This window comes from Ictalurus furcatus, chromosome 19, assembly GCF_023375685.1.
Source record: "Ictalurus furcatus strain D&B chromosome 19, Billie_1.0, whole genome shotgun sequence".
Lineage (NCBI taxonomy): Eukaryota > Metazoa > Chordata > Actinopteri > Siluriformes > Ictaluridae > Ictalurus > Ictalurus furcatus.
In genome coordinates this window covers 15,613,688-15,622,089 of record NC_071273.1, presented here as the reverse complement: position 1 = coordinate 15,622,089, position 8,402 = coordinate 15,613,688, and positions in this window count along the sequence as shown.

Genomic DNA, 8,402 nt, shown 5'->3' with positions numbered 1-8,402 from the left:
ATGTGTTGTTTATACTTTTCCCTACAATTATCCTAAAATACTATTTATTTGTATGCTAAAATTCTATTAAAATGCTCACAAAATAAACAAACAATTGCATGAAATTCAGGTGACATGTATTAAAATCATTCAAACATTTGACAGATGTAAGAATTGGAGTTGATGCATCTTCTTACAAATCTCCCTGCCCTCTGGGAAGACAAGAGTCCTGCTCCCTTCCATCTGAAAAGCTATAAAAGAGCAAAGAGAGTGTTGGTTAGTTGTTATCTATAAAATATCGACAAATGCCTTTGGGTTTTAACTGGGAAATTGTGTTAGAGAATCACAAATTGTGTAATTTTGGAAACGTGACCTCCACTCTCCTAATGAACAAAATCACTAAAAAGTACACACAGTTACAATAGTGATGTAACCACTAATAATGCACCCCTACAGAAGATCAGTCCTTCTGGCTAGAGCCGGAGACAGAGGCCTTCCCTCCTCCAACACTCTGCTGCTCCAACCCATGAGGAGTGCCATCTGAGACATAACTCACCTCAAAAGCTGACTCTTAACTCTAAGCCTTTTTTAAATGTTGGCTCAGTTTGCTGAAATAATACTGAGAACTCCTTTGTTGGACTTCACAGGGTTTTCTGCAAGCACAAAAATGAGAAACAATTGCTACCTTGTCCAAGCAGCCGGAACTTCCTTCTCCATACCTTACAAGAGAGACAGGACTAAAGGCGAGGGCATCTGGAGAGAATGGGTGTTTGGGTAAAATGGGTCAGGCAGTTCTGTCATGTAAGAAAGAGAAGCAAGGGTTCAAGTAAGATGATAAGTATGTGGGTTTAAGATAAAAATATGAAATATACTTGAGCAGTTCTGCATTAATTTAGGATATTTCTCATTCTTAAATCGCTCTGGGATCAGACAAGGCTCTCTACCTCGCCTGCAGCACAGGGCATGTCACTTCTTCAAACCTCTGGAAAAGCAATGGGTTTATTCAGGACTCTGTGTTTTCTAGCAAAAGGAAAGAGGACAGAGAACCTTAAATGTTGGCTAAAAACATTCACCAATAAGGCTCTATAAAGCAAATGAACTGAAAGAAGAGGCTTTTGTGAAAGCTGGATGTGAAATTCTTGGACACTAATCTGCTCAATGGCTTACATACAGTACTTGAAGCTGAATACTGTACGTGTATAGTGGGACTGTGTATATGTGTATAGTATAGTGTACAGTACAATACTTGTATCAGTGTGTCTTCCATCAATAATGATGTAAAAACAAAAGCAATTATATATTATGAAAATTAGCTCATGTTACAGATGTGTAATGTGTATGTTTTTATACATCCAATAATGTCAGAGATATTTTTATACATGAACTAATATCAACATTGTATATTGAAATAAAATATTTAGCCATTACTTTGTACTTTGACAAGCATTTGTACCCTAAAAGGTACAGTTTAGTAGCTTTTTTCTGAGCGTGAACTGCTTAACTGCTTAGTGATAAACTTGTGTCCATGTAAGTCAATTCAAAGTTAAAACCAGATTGCAACTTAGAAACAAAAGAAAAAAGAATGAAAGTTTTATTCATCTAAGCTATTAAGCACTCTGTCTATATGAAACATAAATGAGTGATAAATGAAACAGTCACATTTACAAGATATGACAAAAGCAATCAACTACACTACAGCATGCAGAACATGTAGAATGCAGGCAAGACAACTCAATAAACAGTACAGCATGCTGCTGCAATACTTGCTTTCAGTATCTGGTGTGACCCTCTTGTGCAGCAATAACTGCAACTAAATATTTCCGGTGACTTTTGATCAGTCCTGCACATCAGCTTGGAGAAATTTTAGCCCATTTCTCAGTACAGAGCAGCTTCAACTCTGGAATGTTGATGGGTTTCCTCACATGAACTGCTTGCTTCAGGTCTTTCCACAACATTTCTATTGGATTAAGGTCAAGACTTTGACTTGGCCATTCCAAAACACTAACTTTATATTTCTTAAACCATTTTTGGTAGAACGACTTCTATGTTTAGGGTCATTGTCTTGCTGCATGAAAAAACTTTCTCTTCATGGATTCAGTTCATGGTCAGATGTCCTGACATTTTCCTTCAGAATTCGCTGGTATAATTCAGACTTCATTGTTCCATCAATGATGGCAAGTCGTCCCGGCCCAGATGCAGCAAAACAGGCCCAAACTATGGTACTACCACCACCATGTTTCACAGATGGGATAAGTTTCTATTGATGGAATGCAATGTTTTCCTTTCTCCAAACATAACCCTTCCCATTTAGACCAAAAATTCTATTTTGGTCTCATTTATCCACAAAACATTTTTCCATTAGCCTTCTGGCTTGTCCACGTGATCTTTAGCAAACTGCAGATGAGCAACAATGTTCTTTTTGAAGAGCAGTGGAATTCTTCTTGCAACTCTGCCATGCACACCATTGTTGTTCAGTGTTGCTCTGACTGTGACTTGGTGGAGTCCAAACTCTTTAGATATGGTTCTGTAACCTTTTCCAGCTTGATGACCATCAACAACTCTTTTTCTGAGGGCCTCAGAAAACCTCTTTGTTCATGTCATGACACACTTGCACAAGCATGTGTTGTGAAGATCAGACTTTGATAGATCCCCGTTCATTACATAAAATAGGGTGCTCACTCACACCTGATCATCATCCCATCGAATGAAAACACCTGACTCTAATTTCACCTTCAAATTAACTGCTAATCCTAGAGGTTCACATCCTTTTGCCACACACGGATATGTAATATTGGATCATTTTCCTCAATAAATAAATGACTAAGTATAATATTTTTGTCTCATTGGTTTATTTTTAGGACTTGTGTGAAAATCTGATGATGTTTTAGGTCATATTTATGTAGAAATACAGAAAAGTTGGTAACACTTTAGAATGCTGATCCGTCATTAATGATTAACTACACAGAAAGAAATGAATAACGCAATATTAAAATTCTAGTAACTACTACTTTTATCTAACTAGAAACTCTGATTAACGACTTAATAAGCAATAGCGCACAGATGAATGTGGTAGTTCACTATTGAATTCACTATTCACTATTCACTATATGAATCTTTAATATGACTCGGGGACAACGAGTTGTCTCAGAAAGTGATTCATTCATTTTGTGTTGACCGCGCATGTGCAGCAACATCCCCATAGGGTCTGTACAGGAAACAGAAATGATTAGTTCACCTCTCGAGTCCTTGGGTCTGAGTCATATGTTCTTTTGTCACGTGACGTGACAGCTGGATTGGATACAGAAATTAGTTAATAATTCACAACCATCCATACAAACAAGCACGTAGTTAGTTTTATTTTTCTCTTACAGTTACGTGATGCATTTCTGGTTTTAAATTGTATGTTTTTTATTTCTTACAATTTATGTATTTGTGAATTTCTGTCATGATGGTTATTTTCTATAACACTGAATGTGGTAATAAAGAGTTGGTTAATACTTTAAATTTTATCTGTATGATGGGGAAATCACTTGGATAAAGCAAAGATTGAGACTTGTTTACAGTGGATTCTAATCTTCAGTAAATATCATAGCCAAATCATCATAGCCATATACAAAAGGAATGGGAACTATATTGACTTGACTATTACTAATTTTGTAACAGCTGTAATTGATTTTTCTCTAATACATCCCTTTGTTATATGATTTTTTTTGTCCTTTGTGTTATTACTAAATAAAAATCAGTTTTTAAAAAATAGAAATGTAGTGTTATGTATTTAGGATTCATGCATAATTTTGAGTCACTCAATATGTTTCTTAGTCTATAATGAATCATCTAAAAAGTTTACAAGTTGTTTTTTAACTGAAAAGTCACATGTAGTTAGCTAAAGTATATCACAATATAACTTCAATGTGGAGTTATTTAATAATAGAGATTGTCTGTAAAACCTACGCCTTTGTAGCATAGCTTATTACAACAATGTTGTCAAGTCCCGAGACATAAGGGAGTTGAGTACGGAAGCAGGTGCAGGAAAGGACGTATTTATTAAAAGAGACAAAGGCAGACAAATCCAAATCGTAATCCAAAACGTAGTAAAGACAGGCAAAGGGTCAGGCGATTGGCAAACAGGCATAAATGGGGCAAAGCAGGAATCAAAGTCGTGGTCACAGAAAACAGGGTCAAGACACAAAACAAGAAACATGAACTATGACTATGAACTGGGAGTGGAAAAACCAGCGTGGACTAAATGAACTAATCTAACGTGAAACTAACTATATAACTATATCTATCAAGGAACATAACTTAACTAATCTAATGTAATACTCCGCGCCGTGTACTGGGAGGCGCACGGTATATGTATATATCAAGCATAATCAGCGCTAAGTGCTGACAGCTGAAAACAATAAAGCCACACCCCAAACAACAACCGATAACAGAACAGGGAGGAGACAGAACAGAAACAAAACAAATGCACGTGTACATAGTAAACAATGTCCCAGTTGTCAACAATCGAAAAGCATGCGCTTGCTGACCACTCGTGTACGTAGCTTGTGCATGATCTCTCCTAGCACGCTGCCAGAAGGGGAGATCGTGACAACTGTACACATTCTTGAATTGTTGTTTATTGTTTATTTTTTCCCCCAGCAAAGCTTTAGAGCAAATTGGATAACTATCCAAAAATGAATTAAATCGATTTAAGTAAAAGTAAATTAAAATTAAAAGGACATTATAAAGCCACAGAGCATAATAACCATAACCATATAACTTAAATCACAATATAAAGCCTAAAAACAATATTGCACAATAAGCTGGGCTTTTCAAATAAATAAATAATCTTATAACACACTGTGTCTATATTTTCAGGGCCTGCTTTAAGGCATATTTGCATTCAAAAGAACAAGCTCCTGGACCTTGGATGGGTTGAGCCTGTTTCTTCTGCCTGAGATAATCTCCCAGTCTTAAAATAAACTCTTTCAGATGGCACAGATGGCCACAATGCAAAGTCTAGCCTTCATGACCTCAGAAAGGCTTTGCACACAGGTGAACATCTCATCCACCATACCAGAGGGTCTGACGTGCGACATAACAGTGGCTCTGCAAGGTAGGCCTGCATCTCCATCATGGCATCTGACATAGTTGAAGTGGTAGCAGATGGCCTCAAGCTTGCTACCCTCTCATCAAAGTCTTCCCAAACATGGCCCCTACACTGGCAGTTGCACCAGAATCTGGAGGATTCTCCTCTTCACTGTGAGTTGGGTTAATAGCTGCTGCAGCTGTTGTAACCCTCTTTACTGTCTCTTCTGCTGCCTGGTGGTTGACAGAGGCTTTATTTTTGGACAAGGTATTTGATCAAGGTAGAGGGTTGCTACCCAGCAGCGATGGTCTTTCAGGGCTGAAACAATGTTCTGGCATTGTCTGTGACACAAGCAACAATTTTGTTACCCACAACCCATTCATTTGTAACCCTGATCAGCTCATTGCCAGGTGAGCAGCAGTGTGACTGTCTGTCAAGACAAAGCAGTCCAGGAGATAGGAGGTCATCTGAAAACCCTCTATGAAATGGCAAGTCACAGCCATGTAACTTGTGGTAGTCACAGAGGTCCAGCAGTCTGTTGTGAGACATACAGCAGAGGCACTCTTGATTTTGTCCATTATGTCAGCTCTTAACTTGTCATACAGCCTAAGCATTAAAGATTTTGATAGTGTTTTTCTGCTAGGTAGGCTGTATGATCGGTCCAGAAGATGTGAATATTCCTTAAAGCCCTTATGCTCCACTATAGAAAATGGCTGAAAGTCACAAGCAATCATTTTGACCAGAGCCTCATCTAGTTTGCTTTATCTTTTTATGGATCCATTTGTCTTGTCATAAAACTGCTCATATAGGTTTGCTGTTGTGGCCTACTTGGCCTAATATAATATATACCTGCTGGTATACTGGATGCTGTAGATGTGGGCCACTTGCCAGCCTAAGTAGTTGAAGATCCAGCTGAAGAGGTGCTGGTGGTGGAAACAGCTCCAGCTGCTGCAGGGCCACCATATTCACTCTCTGTTCTAACTTGTTTTAACAGCACAGTTAGATGTGAGGTTTTAAGGTGTCTCCTTTAAGTGCTTCCTCCTTTAGTGATTTTTTTGAACCTAATGAAATTCTGAACTTAAGTTGGTTGTCCACTTGAACAAACATAAGAAAATAAAAGACCTTGACATTTTGACTGTTCAAGAAGCCATACAAATATTTTCCAACCATGTTAGACATTACAGAAGGGGCTCAGTGCGAGCATTCTCTCCAGGTGAACTTTCAACAAATAGACCTATTAGTGGTATAGGGTGCCAATAATTTTGTGAACGGTGTTTTTCAGAAAGAAAATGTAAATAACATGTTAATACAAATCTATCTTATGTTCCCTTATGTATATTTAAGCTAAAAATATCAATGTTATTCTTCTAGACATTTGTACTTATTATTATTATTATTATTATTATTATTATTATTATTATTGTTGTTGTTGTTGTTGTTCATTAATTCCTTAATGGTATTTGCATATGAGTGACAGACAATAAAACCTGGGTGGGCATGTGTGATACAAAATGTGCACTGAGGCTTTATTCATAAGATTGACCACAAGAGGGCGACAATCACACACTTCTTCTGTGCAACGTAAAGTTCATATAAATTGAAAAGGTTAATCAGCGCGTTTATTAGCTCGTTTATTTTTGTTGTCATCAATTAGTACATGAATTGTAAAAAAAAAAAAAATACACCAAGATAAAAAAAAATAATACTCAAAATTGCATGTCATATAAATGTTGAGTGTTTCAGAATATCACTAATTTAAAAGAATTATACAGACTGTTCCTGTGTAGCACTGCAATGCATCAAAAACGTCAGAAAAATTGCCAATGTGTTCATAAACAGGATTAATGTATTTGACATGCAGGGATAGATAGATAGACAGACAGATAGATAGATAGATAGATAGATAGATAGATAGATAGATAGAGATACTCCCACACACACACACACCACCTAGTGTTCAAATGTTTTAACAATGTAAACAGAAAAGTTATAGGCTAACCGTGTCATTCAAACAAACAAACACACAAACAAAGAAACAATTTAAAAAAAGGGTTGTGTGTCCACCTTGTTTATGTTTATTACACCTATGACAGTATTTCATGCACACCTTGTCAAGTGAAATAGTCAGTGTGGGCTAGAAAGAAATCAGCTTCACTTTCTGCATATCACTGTTTTTGATAGATTTTTGTGTATTTTTCTTATGACCATCAGAGGTGCTGTTGTGCTTGAGTCCACAAATATCAAAATAGTCATCCTTAAGACATTTCATAATAACCTGATGTGGGTACAAGAAGAGAAATATTTTATAAAGAGGTAGAAAATTCTCGAGTAATTGTATTTTCTACGGTACTTAAATACTATTATGGAAGACTTGTACTTTACTCAAGTACATTTTCAAGAGAAAATAACAGTTGTTACTCCTTACATTTTCATTTTCTCATTTGAAGTACATGTAAAAAATAAAAGAACAAAACAAAATAATTAAAAAAAACTCCACATCAAATACCATGAGATTGTTTTCACTATTTTTCTCTTGCCCAGTTGCTATACTGATCAGATGTGTTTTCACTTTTTGAAATATTGAAATAATTAACTACATTTATGGAATTGGGCAGTAACCCTTATCCAGAGCAACTTACATTAATCTCATTTCTACAACTGAGTAGTTGAGGGTTAAGGGCCTTCCTCTGGTGGCAGCTTGGCAGTGCTGGGATTTGAACTCATGATCTTCCAGTCAGAAGTCAAATGTCTGAGATACCACCACCCTCACCCTCACACCCATTTAAAATAAGTAAATATTAATGTCTGTAAATATCAATAATTGAATACTTGAGTAGGTTTAAATGGAGATTTGTAGCTGAATATGTTTAAACGGAGATTTGTATTGCTTGAGTATATTGAAATGGAGATTTGTATGGCAGAGTATGTTTAAATAAAGACTTGTATTGCTGAGTATGTTTAAATGGAGATTTGTATGGCTGAGTATGTTTAAATGGAGATTTGTATGGCTGAGTATGTTTAAATGGAGATTTGTATTGCTTGAGTATGTTTAAATGGAGATTTGTATGGCAGAGTATTTTTAAATGGAGATACTGTTGGACTTTCACTCAAGTAGATTTTTGGCTCCATGTTCTACAATTAGTTGAGTAATTTTCCACTGCTGCTTGTACTGATGTATTTTTAACTTTGAAAGAGAGGGGGTTTAGTCCTGCTAGCCATTCCTGCTCTCAAGTGATCTTATGTTTTCTTAAAAACAGACATACAGTCTGTGTGTTTTTGCTATACACTGAAGACATTTGAGTTTCAGATCAAAAGATGAATATGAGACATCGGATCAGAATTTCAGCTC